General features: G+C 38.8%; 1 protein-coding gene across 13 annotated transcripts in view; it reads left to right on the top strand.

Moving 5' to 3' along the window:
* The window catches only part of KLF12 (KLF transcription factor 12), a 427,321-nt gene that overhangs the window by 56,386 nt on the left and 351,678 nt on the right, over positions 1–19,257 (top strand). For 2 of the 13 annotated variants that reach the window (XM_073212508.1, XM_073212512.1), the window contains exon 1: positions 12,903–14,490. The exons of 9 other annotated variants lie outside the window; for them this stretch is intronic. The gene's annotated coding sequence lies outside the window, so the exon portion shown is untranslated. 2 more of the 13 variants (XM_073212509.1, XM_073212513.1) reach the window with 2 other exon arrangements.

Raw genomic sequence — 19,257 nt, forward strand, 5'->3', positions numbered from 1 at the left:
ATATATATGACAAAATATATGATACATATATGAATAAGTTGTGTTTCTGAATCAGTGTGATACTTGTGTATATGCCTGTGAATCAAACACATAGTTGATGTGTGTGTGAATCAGAGTGTAATGTATATGTATGTATGAATCCAACATGGTAGAATAATGTGTCTGTGAAGTAGAGGCAGGCAATGTAATGTGTATGTGTGCCTGTGTATGTTTTTGTATCATTCAGACACATGGTAGTGTATAGGTGGTATAGTGTATATGTGTGGGTGTGTATGAGAAAGAGATGGGATCACATTCAAAGTAATATATTGGAAAAACACAGCATAAATAAAATGTATGTTGATTCTGAAATGATGACACCTGTGTGACTTTGCACAAATTATGCAACCTTTCTAGGCACCATTAGTAAAATGTGAGATTTTTTCTAGATCTAAGTAAGGTCTTTGATAGTTTTGGAATTTGATGGTTAGTAGAGTCACCATCACAAACTCCCTAGCCTATTCATCACAGTGTGAATTATTTTCCCTGTAATGACATTTATAACTAACCTTGCAGTGTTCAGAATCCCCTTTGTATCTTTGTGATTAGCTTCTGTAGGAGAGAGACATGTTAACTCTACTTTCATGGCTATTTATCTGAACTATGCCCAAAATGGCCCTGATTTTTTAATTAAGGTAATCTAATACTATCAAAACCAAATTTTCTAAATCATTGGATTAACATTAAAACTTTGTGTAGCAATCTCTGTCTCCTCTTGTTAAGGATACATGGCTGTATAATACCTAACTAAAAAATCACAGTGAGACAAATCTTTGAAGGCTATATTCATATATCTAGGCAGCCCAGAGATAGTACTTGCCACAGGCTACGTCCTCAATAAATATTTGTGGAATAAACACATCATTTAATGATAAAATGCATTTTTAAAATTAATTGTCATATATGTGCCCACATGCTCTCTGAAGATCCCTTCTGCAGTGTTCCGGTTGGGAGGCGGGACTGGTTTCCCACCCTGAGGTCTGCCGGACGGCACTGCTCTTTCCGTGCTGTTGGTAGTTGTGGCCGACAGAGGAATTGAGGGGTGGTGGGAGCAGAATGTCAGTTTTTTCCTCTCTTTGGGGAACGGTGATTGTACCCCTCTTAGAGGAGCCTTCTTCAGCCAGTGAACCAAATTATTTCATTAGCTCTGTGTCTGTGGAATCATATGGGAGCCTTTTCTCAGGACATAAATCTTGTGTCCATAGGGCACTGAAGCAGTTAATTTAAATGCTCTCTTTTGGAATCGAAGTGCAGTGCGGACATAGCCCTGAGTTATGATACTGGAACACCAGAAGGTCCTACTTTTCTCACAGAATTTTCTCTTACTAGCATGTGGTAACTATAAAAGGAAGTGAAAACTCTACAAGGGAAAATTACATACTTTAAAAGAAAATTTGGTGATTGAACACAGAATACCTTCTCCATCTTATGAACACCTTCACCCCCTGCCCCCCGCAAAAATTATTTGAGCATTCATCACTAAAGCTTGTTGAAATGGCAAAAAAAAAAAAAAAAAAGCGCCTTCAAAGGTCCTGTGTCATCTTAGGCTGATTAGGTGTAGTTGTGTTAATCCTTACATTGATTCTTTCTGTCAGTCTTAGTTGTGGAAAGGAATAAACCTGGGGACAATGACTTTGAGCAAGCTGATTATCAGTATCACAAACATTCTTCAGGAAGATATTCGGCCCTAAAGTGAATGAAATAAGAATATGTTACATGAAGTGGGTACACGTAACAGTTTTGATGTCCTTGAATTTTAGCATTAAAAAATATGAACAGCTTGGTATCCGCTAGAGGTGAGCTCTTTTGGTTCAGGCCTCTTTAGTGTTTTGCAGGGTTTGCGTTAGGTTTGTGCTGAATCTCACCCCAGAAAGGTAGTTTCTTCCCTAGTAAAAATGAAACTAAATATTCATATTAGGGGGTGGTGGGGAAAGAAAAAAAAAACTGTCTTCCCCTCAGGAGCAGACTGCATGAGAATTCTGCCAACTGGCCTGTTTGTGAGAACTAGTGAAGTCATCAGGCTAGAGCTATTTTAATACACTGACACAGTGCTCCGAGGCAGCTGGAGGTGCCGCACAGAGGAAGCTCCAGGAGAGAGGTTTTCAGAGGCAGAAAATTTCCCTGCTGACTGACAGCATCACCATTTCTCACTGGCTGGGCCTCTGACATCCCCAGGAAGCACGAGGGCTTGTGTAATGGCCCAGGCAGAAGGAGGGTAAAGAGGGTTTTTAGCCTGTTAGGTTATCTGAAGCGATGTCTCAATATCAAGGGGCTAAGACTGTTCAACACAATAGGCTGCCATGGGTAAGGAAGATGGTGATGGTGGAAAGCTGACGATGAAATCTTTTGTTGGTAGAGCAAGAGGGATTACTTTTCTTTTTCCTTTTACTCAAAAAGGTCAGAAATGCAAAGGCTGCCCTTTTGCTGGCACTCTCCTGTAGGAGATGATGAGCCAAGTAAAGGAAGTGGGGCATACATCGTATATAATTTATCAGCGTATTGAAAACATTGAATACCACGCTGGACAATAAATTACCTTAGAACAGCCCCCAAAGTGGGGCTTAAGTTGCATTTTTTTAACCCCTTAAGAAAAAGATGTATCACTTGTTAAAAAATTGTTTTTGTGACCTGAAATGCATGTTTATTTTCTGATTATGAACTCTGTCTTGTAGGCCCTGCCACTAAAGATTCTTTAGAAAAGCATAAATGAATATTTGATTAGAGAATCATCTACCGGATGGTGTCTTAACCACTTCCGAAATGATCTAAAAGTGTACAGAGCTTCATCTCTTTAGAGATTTAGAAAAAGTCCAGATACATTAACCAAATGGAGATAAATGTGGGGATAGTGAGATACTACATTTTGAGCATAAAAATTAACACTTTCAGCTTCACTGATGCAAGTATTTTAAATCCAGAAAAGCAAGAGGTAGTCTCCAATACGTGGTTTTCTACAGTAAGAAGTGAATCAAAGCAGACACTCCTTAGCATGAGTGCACCCAGGGGTCATGACTAAGGAAGCTGCTGTGATTCACCCCTGGTTGAGCAATGGGAAGCTAGAGACGGGAAGCTGCCTTGTTTATTAGAGGTAGGGTAACCACAGTCTCAGACAACTGAGGAAGATTCTGCTGCACTTTCATTCTCAATATCAAGCTCTAGTGCAAGAAAAAAAATAATGAGCCAAGTGTTGTTTGATAGAGGTATTTATATATTACTAAAGGCTACAGAGCTCTTGTTTTCTTCTTAAAAATTTTAATCAACAAGACACAATGTTTCTTACTCAGTTAACAGTGACATGTTGAACACAGCTCTCATGAAGTCCTGGTACAAAACAGTCATAGCCTTGATTTCTACAATACTTCATGAATTCAAAGGAACTGGTGCTTCCTTCAACTATTGGATTGGTGCTTCCTTCAAACTATTCCAAAGGACATTTATTCAGCGATTTCTGCCATGTTTCAGCAGGAAAAAGATGAGAATCACCTTGGGATTATATGGGGAAGGGGCTGCAGAGTAATTTTTATTATTGGATAGAAGTGGAGCATCATTTGGAACATTTCCAATCACAGATTAAGAAACTGAGACCCAAAAGTGATGTTCTTCTCTGAAATCTCACAATTTATATAGTATCCTGGAAATTAGATGAATGAATCTGACTGAGAATTACTGTATTTTCAATCATAGACTTGCCACTTTGGGGAGAGATTAAGAAAAACTGTAATATGCTCTCAGTAAAGCTTTCTTGGACATAATTTATTCTGTCTCTGATACCTAGAAAGTACTTAAAGGTCATGAAATTTGGTGTTGGTTTTAAAGGCTGGGCTTGAAATCTATCATCCCCCTTATTACTGTGAGACCTTAGGTAAGCAACTTAATGTATTCGGGCCTCAGTTTCTTTATTTGTAAGATGATCTTAATAATAGAACCTGCCTCAAAGGATTATTGTGACATTTTGAAAGAATAGGTCCGAAATGGTCCGTGTGGTGCCTTGTATGCAGAAATGGCAAAATAAGCTTGGACTGCTGTTAGGACGACTGCTCATGTTATTTTGTAGTGCAGTACCGCAGGGCCCTCATTTGCAAGATTCATTTTCATTTGTGTCCAGGCATTGGACTGCATAGACACCAGGGTCTAAATTTGGCTCACTGCCCTCTCCCAGTATACCGGTACACAGTTTTCCTTCTGATGAAATAAAGTTCAAGAAGTTAAAACTTGTGAATCGAGGTCAATGAACATTTCAAAGACAGAAGATAATAGGAACACTAATCCCAAGTTCACAATAGCAGGTTTCATTTCCAATCATTTTATAAAATAAGCTCTTGTTTTTCCTTCTTCTGCTTCTTATTCTTGCTGATTATGGGTAGGCAATTTTATGTGTGTTGCTTGCATGTGTTACTGAACTGATAATGACAAAATTACGAGATACATTTCTTTGTACCTATTTTTACAGATGAGGAAACTGGCTCTGAGAAACATCAAAAATTACAATGTGAAAAAGTGGGTGAATTAACTCTATTTCACAATTTGTTTTTCTCTCTCCCTGTATCTCTGTCTCTTCAACTAATTCTTCCCATCACCGTACTTTCTTGGCTTCATTCCTTTTTACCCTTCATCTCTCTCTCCTCCCTTTGTATGTTACCATCTCTCTACTCTCTCTATTTTATTGGTCCTTGTTTCCCTTTTGTATAACACATGCAACATAAGAAGTTGATGTCTCTAGTAGTTTTTGAATTTTCATACTCATATTAAAAGCAGATAATATATTTTCTTTCAAGAGATATTGAATTAAGTTACAATTTGTGGCCAGTGATTTAACTCCCCTCCCCTCCGTGTCCCTGACTAGCTAATAGTAAAAGTAATTTGTCACTCCTGATTAAGAGATGGAGGCAACTCATTGATACATATCTTGAAAATTATTTTCATTGGTAGACAGTTAAACATATACCAAGTGCTCTGGCTTTAAAAGGTGTCATAATAGCCACCATTTCAGTTGCTTTAAACCTGTCTGCTCATAGTTCAAAACCAGCTGCAATCTGTTCTTTGACAGTCCAGTGAAATGAGACCCTTTTTAAAAATAACGGGAAGAGTTCAGTGTTCCTCTGGGTCCCTGGGGATGGGATGGCGGGTGTGGGCACCTTCCTGAACCTTGGCCATGCTGCTGTCTCATCATGTCCAGCTGTCCCCCATTGCACCTTGTACCTACCCACCTGCACATGCAAGCTTCTTTCCCTAGCTTTTTTCTTTTTATTGCAGAGACCACGTGGAGTTAGCTTTATAAAGATAAGGAAAACTGAAAAGTTAGATGTTTAAATAAAAAAAACTTGACATAGAATACTAGGCCATGTTTTTAGAACTTCCCCGTTATGATTCAACAACCTGTGCTTGGCAGCCTGTCATATAGTCTGTGAACCTCTTTCTCTCTCTTTCATTAATGGCTCCCAGCAACTTAAAAATAATACTTCTGAGCTCTTAAGTTATGCAGAGCACTAGAGCCTTCTCAGGCCCTGGTGCCCTGACCCAGTTCTGGGCCTTCTTTTGCTCATCTAAAGACTCATGAATATTTTCTAACTTTAAGTCTTCTCTTTTCCCCTTCTGTACTAGGTCCCACAATGCAGGGGGAAGTATGCAGATTTTTTTTCCACTGAGCTGAATTTCACCCTCCTTCCCTCTCAAAGAAGGCAGACCTGGCTTCTAAATGTTTTTCCACTCCTCTTTTATGTGAGGAATTAAAGCCAAAACAAATTGTGGTAGTCTTGGCTTTTTGGTTGGTTGAGAAGATTTTGGATGAGTTGCAGTTTACTGTAACATTGAAATAACAATTTTTAGCTTAGTAATGTAGTTGGGTAACACTCTTCATTTTCACAGGTTACTTTCCTGAGCCTGTTGCAGATCAAAGCATGGCAAATACTTGTATAAGTTTCACTTCTCTATGTATGAAACTCTTCATGTTAAATAGGACTTTTACACACTCAAAGGGGTATACTGCAGAATTTTATACCTAGTGCCATATAAGTTGGATTTCTTATTCATCACACACCATATGCAGTGTTATTAATCTTTACTGTAAGTAGAATGACAAGTGAGCAATAAAAGCAGGCCTTAAAAAACTACCAACAAACATGCAGGAAAAAAATTTCCCCGAACAGATGCTTCAGAAAGAAGTGACAGTCAGTGAAATTTGGGTTACATGTATGTTGCATGACTGATGCGCTGGCGTGTACGTGCAATATGGTCCTTGGTTTTCACTTCAAGGCACAGCATGGACTCTGTTCTTTTCTCCTCTCTCCCCTTCTTCCTCCCCCATACTTCCAACACTTCTTAAATCCTATTAAAAAATCCGATTAAAAACATCTTCTCTGGGTGGGAGCTGCTTGACTCTTCCCCCTTCCTTTCCATTCTCCAGGCAGGAGAGCATTTGTATCCCTGTTCCCGAGCACGGTCTCATCCCCCTCGAAGGCAGTTGGCACCACTCATGCTCAGTGCTTCCTGTCCTGCCTTTCTTGCCCATCTGTACAGTGTGCTGTTGCTCACGGGGTGGTTTGGGCTATCGTTATTGGCGCCTGTTCTGGCAGCTGCTCCTTGAACTCATTCCTGGGCCTTACCGTGCAGCCATTTTTCCCAGCCCTAGGCTTGGTGTCTGATAGCTATTGCCTACTGGCTGTCTGCTCTCTGGAACAACTGTGTTTAAGGTAAATTGATGCTGTGGTTTTTCTTGTAACTGTCACCATTGCTTAAGCCATACTCTTCTATGTTAAATGAAAAATCTGTGGACACACCTTGACTGTTTCCTGTGCTGAGCCACAGGGAGCTCTGCCTGCAAGGAAGTGAAGAACGACTGGAAGGCAGAAGGGCCTTGTAATATCAGGGGAAGTAGGTTATGGGGTGGGGATTGGGGCTACCATTGGTTTGCATGTGTTGGAGGTGAGCACCGAATGTGCACAGTGATGATAGAGACCAGACCTACTGGGGCAAGTTGCTGCTTTCTGTTGCATTTTGTAAAGAACTAAGAAAATGCAATTTGCGAGTATCCTCAGATACTTAGTTGGCAAAGTAAATGCCTTGCATTGATTGGTTTGTTATTGTGGCCCATCAGCACAACCATCTTCTTTTTTTGCTTTTGCTTCTAATTGTTTTGCAGGTAGGGTTTTGCTTTTTAAAGACATTTAAGTGAGTGGAATGCATTTGAAAAAAAAAAAAGTCTAAATTTCCAACTAACTATGCTATCAGTACAAGGCATTTCAGTGAGAGAGTAAAGGACAGACTTTAACTTAATAAAATTCAAGCCAACTTTCCTTCTGGTTTTGGTTTTTTTTTTTTGCCATGACTGCTCTGATGCTTTAAAAATATTTCATAGTATTGTCAATGGCTGGTATCCTGGGACTTGAGAAGATTTGTTTACTGAGAAGTTGTTTACTGTTTACTGTTGCCTATCCTTCTAGATGCTCTTGAGCAAGAAATTTAGCTTCTTTGTCTTAATTTCCCTGCCCTTAAGATGTTAACTATTATAATTATGCCCTGCTTCCTTCATAGGGATGTCATGATGCTCTACTGTAATGTTTTGAAATAAATGTCACATGTAAATACAGAGTATAATATAATAATGAAACTTTTATTCTTAAATGTCACATCTTTGCTCACTAATTTTAAATTGTGATAGATGTGCACTGAAGATATTTAAGCTCATGAATCACTTAAGATCATACATATAATGCTTTTTTGTTTATTTGGAGAAATAAGGATGGGCAGTTTTATCAAGAATGGAAAGTACACTGTCCAGTGCATGGTTGCTCCTGCTGCTCCTCTAGTCTATAGGACAGATGGGCACACAAGCACGTCCAGAACACAGCACAGCTACGTGAAGTGGGGAGGTAGCGCGGCTGTGACAGTTACCCTGCAGGGATACGGGGCGTGCGTCTTGGAGCTCTCTGTCATTACCTGTGTGCTCCTGGGTAAGTCATGAGCCATCTCTCATTTGTAAAATGAGTTGTGTGAGCTTGCTCATCCCTGAGTTTCTTGGTGTTCTGTCATCTTAAAGCCAAGTGTCCGCTTTCCCACCCACCCATGCCAGCTCTCCCGTCAGGGTTGGGACTCAGGCTCGGCCCGCTGCCAGGGAGCTGATGCAGATCTTAGGGGTGCCTCCCTGTGGGACATCAGTTGCTGATGAAAAACTCCAGCTCCTGACAGAAAGAGTGCCCTTCATGGTTGGTTTTCACTTTTGTTTTTGTTCTGTATAATGTATAAATTAATTTTGTTCCAAGTATCTAGAAGTGTAAACAAAAACTCTGAGTGAGTTGTTTGGACTTCTCTTTATGAATTGTCCTAGCTGTTGTGACTAACCTAGTGGTTGCTAGCCTTGGAGTTAGGAGTGGACTTTATAATGTCTTGTTTTAACCCTCTTTGGACTAAGAATTTGAGTAGTCTGAAATACCTGTTGGAGGTATTCTGGAGCATTTTCAAATTTTATATACCTTATTGTATTTTATGTGATGGACACGTGGAAAAGTTTACTGGGATAGGGATTCTATGAAAATATTATCACCCACATTACTTTTCTTATAACTACATAAGCCTTTAAATGTTCATAGCAATTTTATGTACCAACTAGTCCCACAGAGTGAATTTATTTCCAGTTTTCCAACGAATATGACTCTCTAAGTCCCATTTCAACCCCTCATTGTGACCCAAATGCAGACATGCCAGAGGTTTTCTCTTTGCTTCCACTTTGTCTTCCCTCTCAACTGGTACAATTTTAAGCAACATTTGTAGCTCATTTTCTCATCCAGAGATTCAAGCGCTCATAGCCATTCATTCTGCCCTTGCTGAATATCTGCTGTGTGCAAAGTCCAGTATCTGGGTATGTAAGCTCCGCCTCTTAGAAAGCATTGTTCTGGCTGTCACTGAGCCAATGGAGGCAAGATGTTGAATGGTGAACATCTCCAGCCTCTGACTGCCGGGGTTTGCATCCCACTCCACTGCTTATTCAGTGTGTGCCTTTGGTCAGCTTTTAACTTCTCTATACTGTTGCCTCATCTATGAAATAAGGATGTTATCCCTACCTGGTAGGTTGTCGAGTGCACTGATTGAATTAATACACAGGAGGGACTTAGTCCAGTGCCTAACACATGTAACCTTTATTTTTTAACAATATTAGTTGTTGTAGTAATATTGATAGTGGTAGGTAGTATTTCTTACCATCATGATTCTCACAGTTTAACAGAAAGTTGAGAGTTCTATTAAAAGGAATGTGTATTAACTATAAATAAAGTATGTTTAGAGTACAGTTTTTCACCACCAATGGCAAATGGAATTTTTCTCTGTAAATATTACATAAAATTAGCTAATATATTAAGTATGCTTTGATGCATAATCCAGCTTTAATTATTTTAGGTATTTAAGTTTATTATAGCAAGTATCTGAAGATGCTCATTGTAAACATATGGCTGAAAATAAAATCTACATAATAGAGCTTTCTGATGGATACACTGGCTCTCTCCCATGTAGGTATAAGCAAATCAACAGTTGCTTTCTTAATGATTGCTGGTGTGATTGTGGTGGGTGTAGACAGGAGGCGTCCAGGGAGGACTCCAGAGGTGTGCAGAGAAAAGCAAGACTATTGATTGGTAGGAATGATGAGGAAAGGCCCAGCAGTCAGGGAATGGAGTGGTTTGGAAGTTCATGAGGCAGAGATGAGCAGGTTATATTCAGACAGAAAGCCAGTTTCCTTGCAACTTTTCATCTCCATCGTGATAATGGGAGAAAAGAACAGATAGAGGTGATCATGTTTGATTGTGCTTGATTCTCTACTCCTGGCTGTGATGTCCAAGTGGCATTATTTAAAACTTAGGGACCTGGAATGGAAACTTGGTTAGGAGGAAGAACTCTTACTTTGAATGGTCTGTGGTAAGATCTGGCCAAGGTGCTGGAGTGTGACGTTGGCCAGGGTTGATATAGTCTGCCTTGGCTTTTAACTTGAGTCTCAGTTTGATAATTGGACCCATTGTAATGTCCTTTCCAGAGAGTGTCAAAAGCTAATTTTCAGTGGTAGTCTTCTCAAGAGTGGTACTAGCTGGAAACCTAAACAAAAACCAAAAACCTTAGAACAACTGATTTAAAAAATACTATTCTCAGAATTGCCTTACTTTTCCATTCCCCAGTGTCTATCTCAAATGCCTTCAACTCCCATTACTACAGTGTTGCCTTAAATGTTTCCAAATACGTATCCTTAAGAAGAGCAGAGCTGCCTGATCATGTAGGGTGTAAGCGTACTGCCTTATTCTTATTCAGAATGGCTGTACTATTTAAGCATCCACCAGTGGTGTGCAAAATTTTCCTTTTCGCTAAGTCACTACCAAAACTTGATGTTATTCTCTTTCTAATTTTTATCAGTCTGATAGGTATTAAGTAATATGTTGTTATTTGGATATGTACTTCCTTGATTTCTACTGAGTTTTAATTTCCCTCTCCTCCCTCATTATAATATCTTTTGCCTTTATGGAAATTCAGACCCTCATTCATTCCTATCGAACTGTTGAAATATCATTCTAACTGGAACCTCTACCTCTCACTCCTTACCCCCACCTTGCTCAAAACTGCCAGATTCATTCTCCTAAAGTTGTCACATGTGTCCTCTGCTCATGATCTCTGATGACTTCACATAGTCTGCGGTGTAAACTCTGCTGGTGTGAGTCACCCCATTCCTCAGCCACCCCTCCCTTGCCACCAGCACAATGTGGCCTGTCCCACAGTGTATTTTTTTTATTTTTAGCCTTGACGCCCACAGCTCCGCATGGCCCTTGATACATATTAGGTCTCCTCACTGTGCATTACTCCCACTTCTGTCAGAACTCCTCTTCATTTTGCTTTTTACATTTGATGTTACTCAGAATTTGGTACATACATAGTTAAAACAATCAAATTGACCAACAGAGCTTGTTAAGAAAAAGCAGCAGTTCATTGCTTGTTTTCTTTCCCTTGCTCTTTCCATCCTCTGAGGAACTACTGAGTTGGATTTTCAAACTTGCATGCAGTGCTTTTTCTTCCTTTCATGTTAGCCCTTAGCGGTGGACTTCCCAGTGTGTCATCGGAGGGCTTGGCTCTTTTCAGCTTCCTGCCCTCCACCAAATGCGCACCTTATTCTGTCTCTCCAGTGTAGTGTTCCCTTTGGTAGTGTCATAACTGTTGAAATAATTACACCTGTGGAGATGCTCACAGCTGTGCTGTGTACAATGATTATTCTCCTTCGTCTACATTTTATTGTCTGAATTTTTGTTTGTTTGCTAATTTTTATCACTGCTTCAGTCCCTGAGGTATCCAATTCTCTTGTCTGTGTGTTCAGATGGGTGAGGTGTTAATGTGAGCTCCTTATTTTGGGGGCCATCAGCCTGCTCTGCCTGTGTACAGCTCTTGTCTTAGGGCCCCTAAGCATCCCGTCCTCTCCCTTCACCCTCTGTCTCTTTATCTCAGAGTTCCTCCTTCCTTGTTTGCTTCTTTGCTATGCATATTGTCTTTCCTGAGAGGGAAGGTTGTAGGAGAGGCACATTTTTGACACCTAGCATGTTGAGAATATCATTACCTTTATACTTAGTTGATGGTGTAATTGGGTGTGGAATTCAGGATTGGAAATAATTTTCCTTTGGGATTCTGAAGACATTCCACCACTCTCCTTTCCACTGGGAGGCCATTATGATTCCCAGTACTTTTGTCGATGGTCTTTCTCCCCCAGCTCTCCAGTTTTCTCTCTCTCTGAAATCTTAAAGAAGTGTTCTTATTCCAAGTGTTCCGAGTTTCTCAGTGACATGCCTCTGTGTGGTCTGTTTTCATCAGGTTTTGCTGGGACCTAGTTGGCCCTATCATTCTGGAAACTTAGACCCTTGTTTTAAGGATTTTCTTTTTTCCAGGACAGAAATCTTTTGTTATCTGAACTGATTCATTTACTGAGTTCAGATAGCAGGTAACTAGACACAGACTTAACAGAGGATCCAGGGGTGCCTCCGAAGATTACTTCCATCACCTTTTCAGTTCTTCAGTTCTGGGGTTGAGAGTTTGGGGAGCAAGGGGGTCCCTGTTTGGTTGATGCTGTCCTCATCTCCATTTCTCTGTTTTCTCTTTAAGTCCTGTATTCTGATGTTGGATATTCTGAGCTGAAATTCCAATTTTCTTATTTTGTTCCTACTCTCTGTCTTCTGTTCTTTCTGAAAAATGGTTCCCATCCTATTATATATTACTTTTTTTGTTATATTTTTAATGTCTAAAAACACTTTTTGTTGCTTTTATTCTTACAATCATCTTTTTAAAATGGCACCCTCTTGTTGTTTTTCTGAATGCATTAATAGTATTCATAATCTCTGGTTGGAGCAGTAACAGCTCCCTGGTTCCTCAGAGCTCTTCAGTGGGCTTCTCTGCACAGTCACCAAGCTGGGTTACTATTTGCAGGGCCCCTAGTGGAAGGAAGTATCTTTAGGCTTGATTAAGGCTTAGTTAGGTTTTCCCCAGAAAGATCTTCCAGACTCCTGCCCACAGGTACAGTCCAGGCAACAGTTTGTAAGCTGAATGAGAAGAAAAGTGGACGTGTCAACACTGCCCTCCCTCACTCTGTTCCCTGTATGCCTCCCTCACCCACCTGGCATCCCTGTTCTCTCAGTAGAAGCCCAGGTTTTACTCTATACAGAGAATGAACCTCTGGTCTTCTAGGATTGGGGAGGGTAGACACCTGTGTTCACTAAGGTATGGCATCTGGAGATTGAACTAATTCTTAGAGGGATTGTCAACTAATCTCTCTTGTTTTAGCTAAATTTTACTCCCATTTCTAGGGTCATAGAGAACTCAATGTCTCCTGGATTTGGGGAAGTTTGGCTGGGTAAGTCATACTGCTTCTCCTATTTCCTCACAATCGGCTTAGCCTCTTTCAGCTTCCCAGGGCCTGCTTAATCATTTTCCTTGCCTCCATCTGCTTTTTCCTTTCCAAAAAGTTTTTTTTTTTTTTTTTTTTTTTGCTGCTGTTGACTCATCTCACATTCTATGCCTAAAGAAAAATCTATTACCTCTCATTTTATTTGAACTGGGGAGAGATTGAAAGTCAATGTGCATATTCAGCCTGCTCTTTCTTTACCTGGAAGTCAGATTCCTGTTGGCCATTTGAGTTTCCCTTCTGTCAATCATTTATCCATATGTTGTACCAGGTTTTTCTATTAAGTTTTTTTATCTTTTTCTTTGTGGATTTCCTTATATATTCTAGATTTTAAATTCCTTATTGAATTTGTGTCCTTATACCAATAGTTTTGGACTGTATGGTAAAGTTCTACTCTCAAAATTTTAATTTTCTGAACTGTGAAATTAAATGGTAATATTGTTGGATTCTTAAGTGTTCCTTGCTGTGTGGGATTCCCAAAGCATAAGTGCTACAGTGATTTAGTGCTTAAAACTTTTCTTTCTCTTTTTTATAAAATGACAACATTGAAAAAAGACCTATTATGTTTGTAGTGTCTGTTTTGTGTGAGTTTGTCTTGGTTAGGGATATAGGCAGATTGTCCAGCTCTGGCAGAAGCTGATTGTTCCACAGTATCTGTTCTTTCTTTCTTCTATGGTGATAGGTTTTCACTTGTGTACATGGCTTCCCAGAATAAAGGTATTTTCCAGCCTCTAGAGGTAGCCAAGTAAGTTCCAGCCAGTAAACTGTAAATGGGTGTTCAGTAGCAGTTTCTATTGACCCACCTTTGAAGTCACCTACTGCATTCCGTTCACCCCAAATTTTCATCCTTTTTTCATACCTGTTGGGTGGAATGTGGATACAGTGGTTGGAGGACTAGATGGGGTCCAACTCTAGGAATGGTGGTGCTGTAAGCAGGAATGTTGCATGGGTTCTGTGAGACTCGAGAGAGCAGAACTCCATACAGCCTGTGACTGTCTGACTGCATTCTGAGTGCTAGAGAGAGAAACTGCAGTCACGCCTAAGCCACTGCCCTTTTAAGTTTGCTGACAGCTGCAGGTAAACCCAATCCTAAGCAGACATACCACCTCAAATTTGCTTAATCAAAAATAGGTTTATGGTTTATTGGCTTACGAAACAGGTTTATCCAAGAGGTGGAGCTCTTTTTAAGTACCGTCCCATGCAGCAGCTTAAATTATGTCATCAGTACCCTGTTTACTTTTGCTTCTGCTTGCTTTATTTTCAGACTATTAGAATTTGGCAACAGTATGGCTGCTGGGTGTCTCCATTGTAAAAACATTTTATATTCTTAGAGAAAGAGCGAGCACTTTTATCTGATAACCTGACAGTTAGCCTGGTCACCCATTCCCTAAACCAGTCAAGGTGATCAGGGGGAGAATACTCAGATCAGTTCAGCCAGGGCCATATGCCCACTGGGGCTGGAGGGGAAGGCAGCCCTTATCCAAATATATAGACTAAGCAGAATTCCTTTGGGATGAAGCACAGCTGATTCCAGGAAGACACTGGTAAGGTAAAATATGTGCAGTTATATTGTATATAACTAACCTTCGTATTGCTATGATTTTAAGATATATATGTTAAATTCTTGCTTTACTGTTTTTTTTTCTTTACAGTACTTCTTCCCAGAGAAAGCCATGAATGATAAACTGAATAATTTATAGGATAATCAATGACAGTAAATTGATAAAAAAATAAAATTAATACTTAAAATGGTGTAGTAAGGAGGTACAAAGTATTCTTTACCCATGTAGAATACAGTAATAAGATGATGAGATTAAAATACCTGATGATTAAATTTTTAAAAATCATGTTTTCTAGAGATCATTTCTCTTAGTGATAATTAAACATTCCTTACTAGAGTGGTTATAGTGTATTTGAGCAAACTGTCTCATCTATAGTCAAGAATTGAATACCCTTATCTGATTAATTTTTTAATTTCATCTCTTACGAGTAAGTCTTCTTTTTCTCTTACAGTCCTCTGTATAGGCTCCACCCTGTGTCATAGTTGACCCCAGACCCCAGTTTCTTTTTGTTTTTGGGTAGAAATAAAAATGTTTAAGAACCCCTCAAAATAAGGTGGAATACAGTTTCTTTTATGAAACAAAAAGAAAAGTGTAGTGTTTTTAATACATTTTTTTGAAGAGGTGTTATAGCCTGTGAGCAAACTTTGTCCATAATCATGTGTTTTTATACTTTATTGAGATCTGATACTAAAAAAACAACTGCATGTATTTAATGTATATAATTTGATGCGTTTGAACATACATAAACACCTGTAATATAATACTGTCATCATAACCAAGGTAATAAACATATCCACCAGCTCCAAGAGTTTCTTTGTGTGCCTTTGCACTTTTTTTTTTTGGTGGCAGAACACTTTTATTAAAAGGGGATCTACTCTTAACAGATTTTTAAGTGCAGAACACTATATTGTGAACTCTAGGCAGTGTGTTGTCTCTAGAACTTGTTTTGTATAACTGTCACTTTATATCCATTGAATAACTCCCCTTAGATAACTTTTGAAAAATTTAGCCTTGGATAGAAAGTGAGGCAGGCATTTAAAAAAATTAACTTTTTAAAAAAATTTTAGATTTATAGAAATATTGTGAAAACAGAGGATAGTACAGAGGGTTCTCATACACCCAATGCCCAGTTTCCCCTATTACTAACATTTTATATTAGTATGGTATATTTCTTATAATCAGTGAACCAATATTTACAAATTATTATTAAACTAAAGTCCATACTTGATTGAGGTCTCTTCAGTATTTACCCACAGTCCTTTCTCTGTTGCAGGATGCCCTCCAACATCCCACACTACATTTTGTAATCATGTTTCTTTGGCTTCTCTTGGCTGTGACAGTTTAAGACTACTTGCACCTGGTGACCTTGGCAGTTTGAGGAGCAGAGGTCAAATATTTTTTAGGATGTCTTCCACTTAGGGTGTGTTTGATGGTCCTTCTCATGATTTGTTAAGAGTTGTGGTTTTTGAGAGAAGGATCGCAGAGGTAATGTGCCATTGTCGTTATATCTGATCAACATCCTATCCAAATGACTTACCATTCTTGATACTGACCTTGATTTGATTACCTGTTGAGATAGGGTTTGTTAGGTTTCTCCGCTGTGAAGTTATCCCCTTTCCTTCTTTCCTTACTGTTACTCTCTGAAAAGGAGTCACTATGTGTTCCTCAAACTAAAGGAATTGAGAGTTTTGTTCCACCTTCTTGAAGGTGAAGTATACACAAAAATTATTTGGAATTCTTCAGCTTATGAGATTTATCTCTTCTCCCTTATTTATCTATTTGTCTGTCTTATCAATCTATCTATACTTATCTAAACAGTTATATCACTATAGACTTTTGTATGTTTACTTTATACTTTGGGTTGTAATCTAATAGTGCCTTTTTGGTTTGCTCAAATTGTCCTAGCTTTGGCCATTGGGAACTCTTTTAGTCGGCCCTTGCATCCCTTTAACAGACCTCCATTTTTGTGATTGGTTGTTCAGTTTTGTTTTTTAAGTATTTCTCTACTTTATGGAACTACAAGATGCTATGTACTCGTTTTGTGTATGTCAGTCCTAGAATTAGCTATTTCTCCAAGGAGACCTGGTTCTTGTTATTGGAGAACAGTATACAAGCCAAGATCTGTGTACTAGGTTTGCTTACTGCTGCTAGGGTATCGCAAAGCAGGTGTTTTTGTTATCCCATTTTACAGATGCAGAATTGGAGATCCCAGATAACAATGCTGGTAAAGGAAGAGGGTAGAAGCAGTTGTGGTTGGATTGTGGAGTAAGTGACCTTTTTTTCTGGTTAGTTTCCCTTATATTCCTCTGCAGTTTGGGGACTGATAGGATTTTTCCCCCCTCACTGATATTTTTGTGAGGTAGTTCGTTTTCCTGGGAACTGTTATGAGTCATCTAAGGGCAAAGTGTAAGAGTGTTTTTATTAATGTTCATTGATGACCATTTTGTTCTTACTTTTATTTTTGCAGTTTCCCAAAAAGTTGCAGAAATGAAATATGATCTGCTAAAGAGTATTATATATTGTTGATGAAAATAAGAATAGATACAAAATTCCTTAGAAGACCATCAGTAAGCATAGAACCCTGTAGCAATGTTTGACGGATGTAGTGTCCCACTTTCTTCCTTCAGCCTAAACTGCAGTTGTGGTGAGGACTGGTCTAATTTATTATAATTTGATCCATTGCCCAATTTTTACCATTTTAGTCTTTATTGAAAACATAAATATTACATTGAGAGACATAAAAACCTTCCTCAAGGAACTCTTCTCAAGAGAAAAATTCAAAACTGCTATGTCTTTGTACAATGTATACTATTTTTGTTTCTTTCCATTAATTAATCAGTCAGTAAATGCTCTTTAGAAATGGGAACTTAGTAGCTTTTATTGGTCATCATGGTTCAGGATCAGAATACTTGTATAATTGGAATTAACTGTATGTTTGCAAAATATCAAGAAACAGTGAAACCATTTTGGAATGGTTTGACATACACGCACACACGTGCATGCACGCACACACACACTGATTAATTTCCATTTTTCCACTGGGGTCTGCTGTATGTGTAGGGGAATTGGAATGCATTTTGTAGTTGTCTCAGTTTCATTGCTCTTGTGTTCCTACAGACAGAATGGCCCTTAGACAAGCTACTGTGAGTTAACTTTTCCTTGTCCTCCTCCCCCACACCCGTATTTAGTCATCACTAAACATATTCTATTCTTTTAAAGCTTTTAAGTGCATTAATTTTTGATTTTTGAAATGGTTTAATCTGTCAAAGGACGAGGGTCTTAATTTTATTTTCCTTCTGGCCATTAGCAGGATAATTAGAAAAGCTTGAGTAGTGCTAGACCCTTATTTCAGCCAATTTTTCAAGTTTATAGGCTTAATGAAAAAATAATATTTCATGAAGGAAATCTCAGTTTAACCTTGTGGAGAGGTTTTTCAGTCAGTTAATCAGATGTTACTTATTACATAGAATCTTATTTACTTTTCTTCTTCGTCTTTCTTTTTGATTTGGAAAATCCTGAGAAAGATCCTGACTAATCTTTGCTGCTAGCTTGAATCTCTAATTTTACTTCATTTTTTTCTACTTTGCTGTGTCTCCTGGGATATGTAGGTACTAGAAAGTCTTCCTTCCCATAGAGATCATTGTGCTGTCTCAGTTTTAATTTGTGCCTCTGTTAATGCTTTTCTCCTACTCATTTAAATGCTTTATGAGTTCCTGTTCTCTGAAGCATAGATCTTATCTGTTTGATTGAATGACACATTGCAAATATTTAATGTTACATATTTATGAGGGCTTTTTGAATTACTTTATTATCCTTTTGGACATACTTATCAGTTCTTACTTAATTGATGTTAAGACTCAGCAATCTATTAAGTGTCTCAGTCAATTCAAACTCAGGCTGTAACTAGGATTCTGATAGCCTTAACTCCAACAATGTTTAACAGAGATGAATAAAAACCTGATTGTATTCTGGGTCTGCTTCTTTTTAGTGGTCTTTGGGACCCCCTGAGCTTTTGGTATCATCATTACAGTAAAAACATGGAAAACTGCTTGGTAGGTGAGATGCTGCCAGAGTCAGATTCATTTTCAGGACTAGGTCCTCATGCCGCTGACACCTTATCTATTCATAATTACCCAGTAGACAGCCTCATTCTAAATATTGAAATAAGGTATGAATAAACCATATACAGTACAGAAAATAATAATGGCAAAAGCAATGTATAGCACTTACTTAGTATATACATATTTTATTTGAAGAAAGTACAATGTCATAATCTTCATTTTGCAAGGCATGAATGGTATAGTTATTGTGGGGGTTCAGAGATGGTGGAGACGTAGGTCATAATTACTTTGAGGAAGTTGCTTTCAAGCTCAGTTGTAAAGGTGGAATTTCTGTCAGACAGTTGAGGTGGAAGGAAGAATGCGAACAAAAGTGCTAAGGAGGAATGGTGTGCACAGGTGGCTGAGTGTGGTTGGGTGAGATGTGTACATGGTGGGGAATAATTTTTGAGATGTGGTTTGGGGTTATATTATTTATCTTATTTAATGCTACTCTAGACAGCTGTGATGGCACAAATGGAAAAGTTCTCAAACTAAGTTTTTCTCAGAACCTATAGGATTTGGCACCTGATTGAATGGGACAGGTCTAGGTAGAGGAGGACAGGTCAAGAATGGTGTCAAGCTTTTTAAGTCAAGGAGACTTTGGAGAGGATTTCAGAAGAGCTAATGTTCATTCAGGCCTGCTTTGCTG

The sequence above is a fragment of the Manis javanica genome, chromosome 9, assembly GCF_040802235.1.
Source record: "Manis javanica isolate MJ-LG chromosome 9, MJ_LKY, whole genome shotgun sequence".
In the NCBI taxonomy this organism is placed as follows: Eukaryota; Metazoa; Chordata; class Mammalia; order Pholidota; family Manidae; genus Manis; species Manis javanica.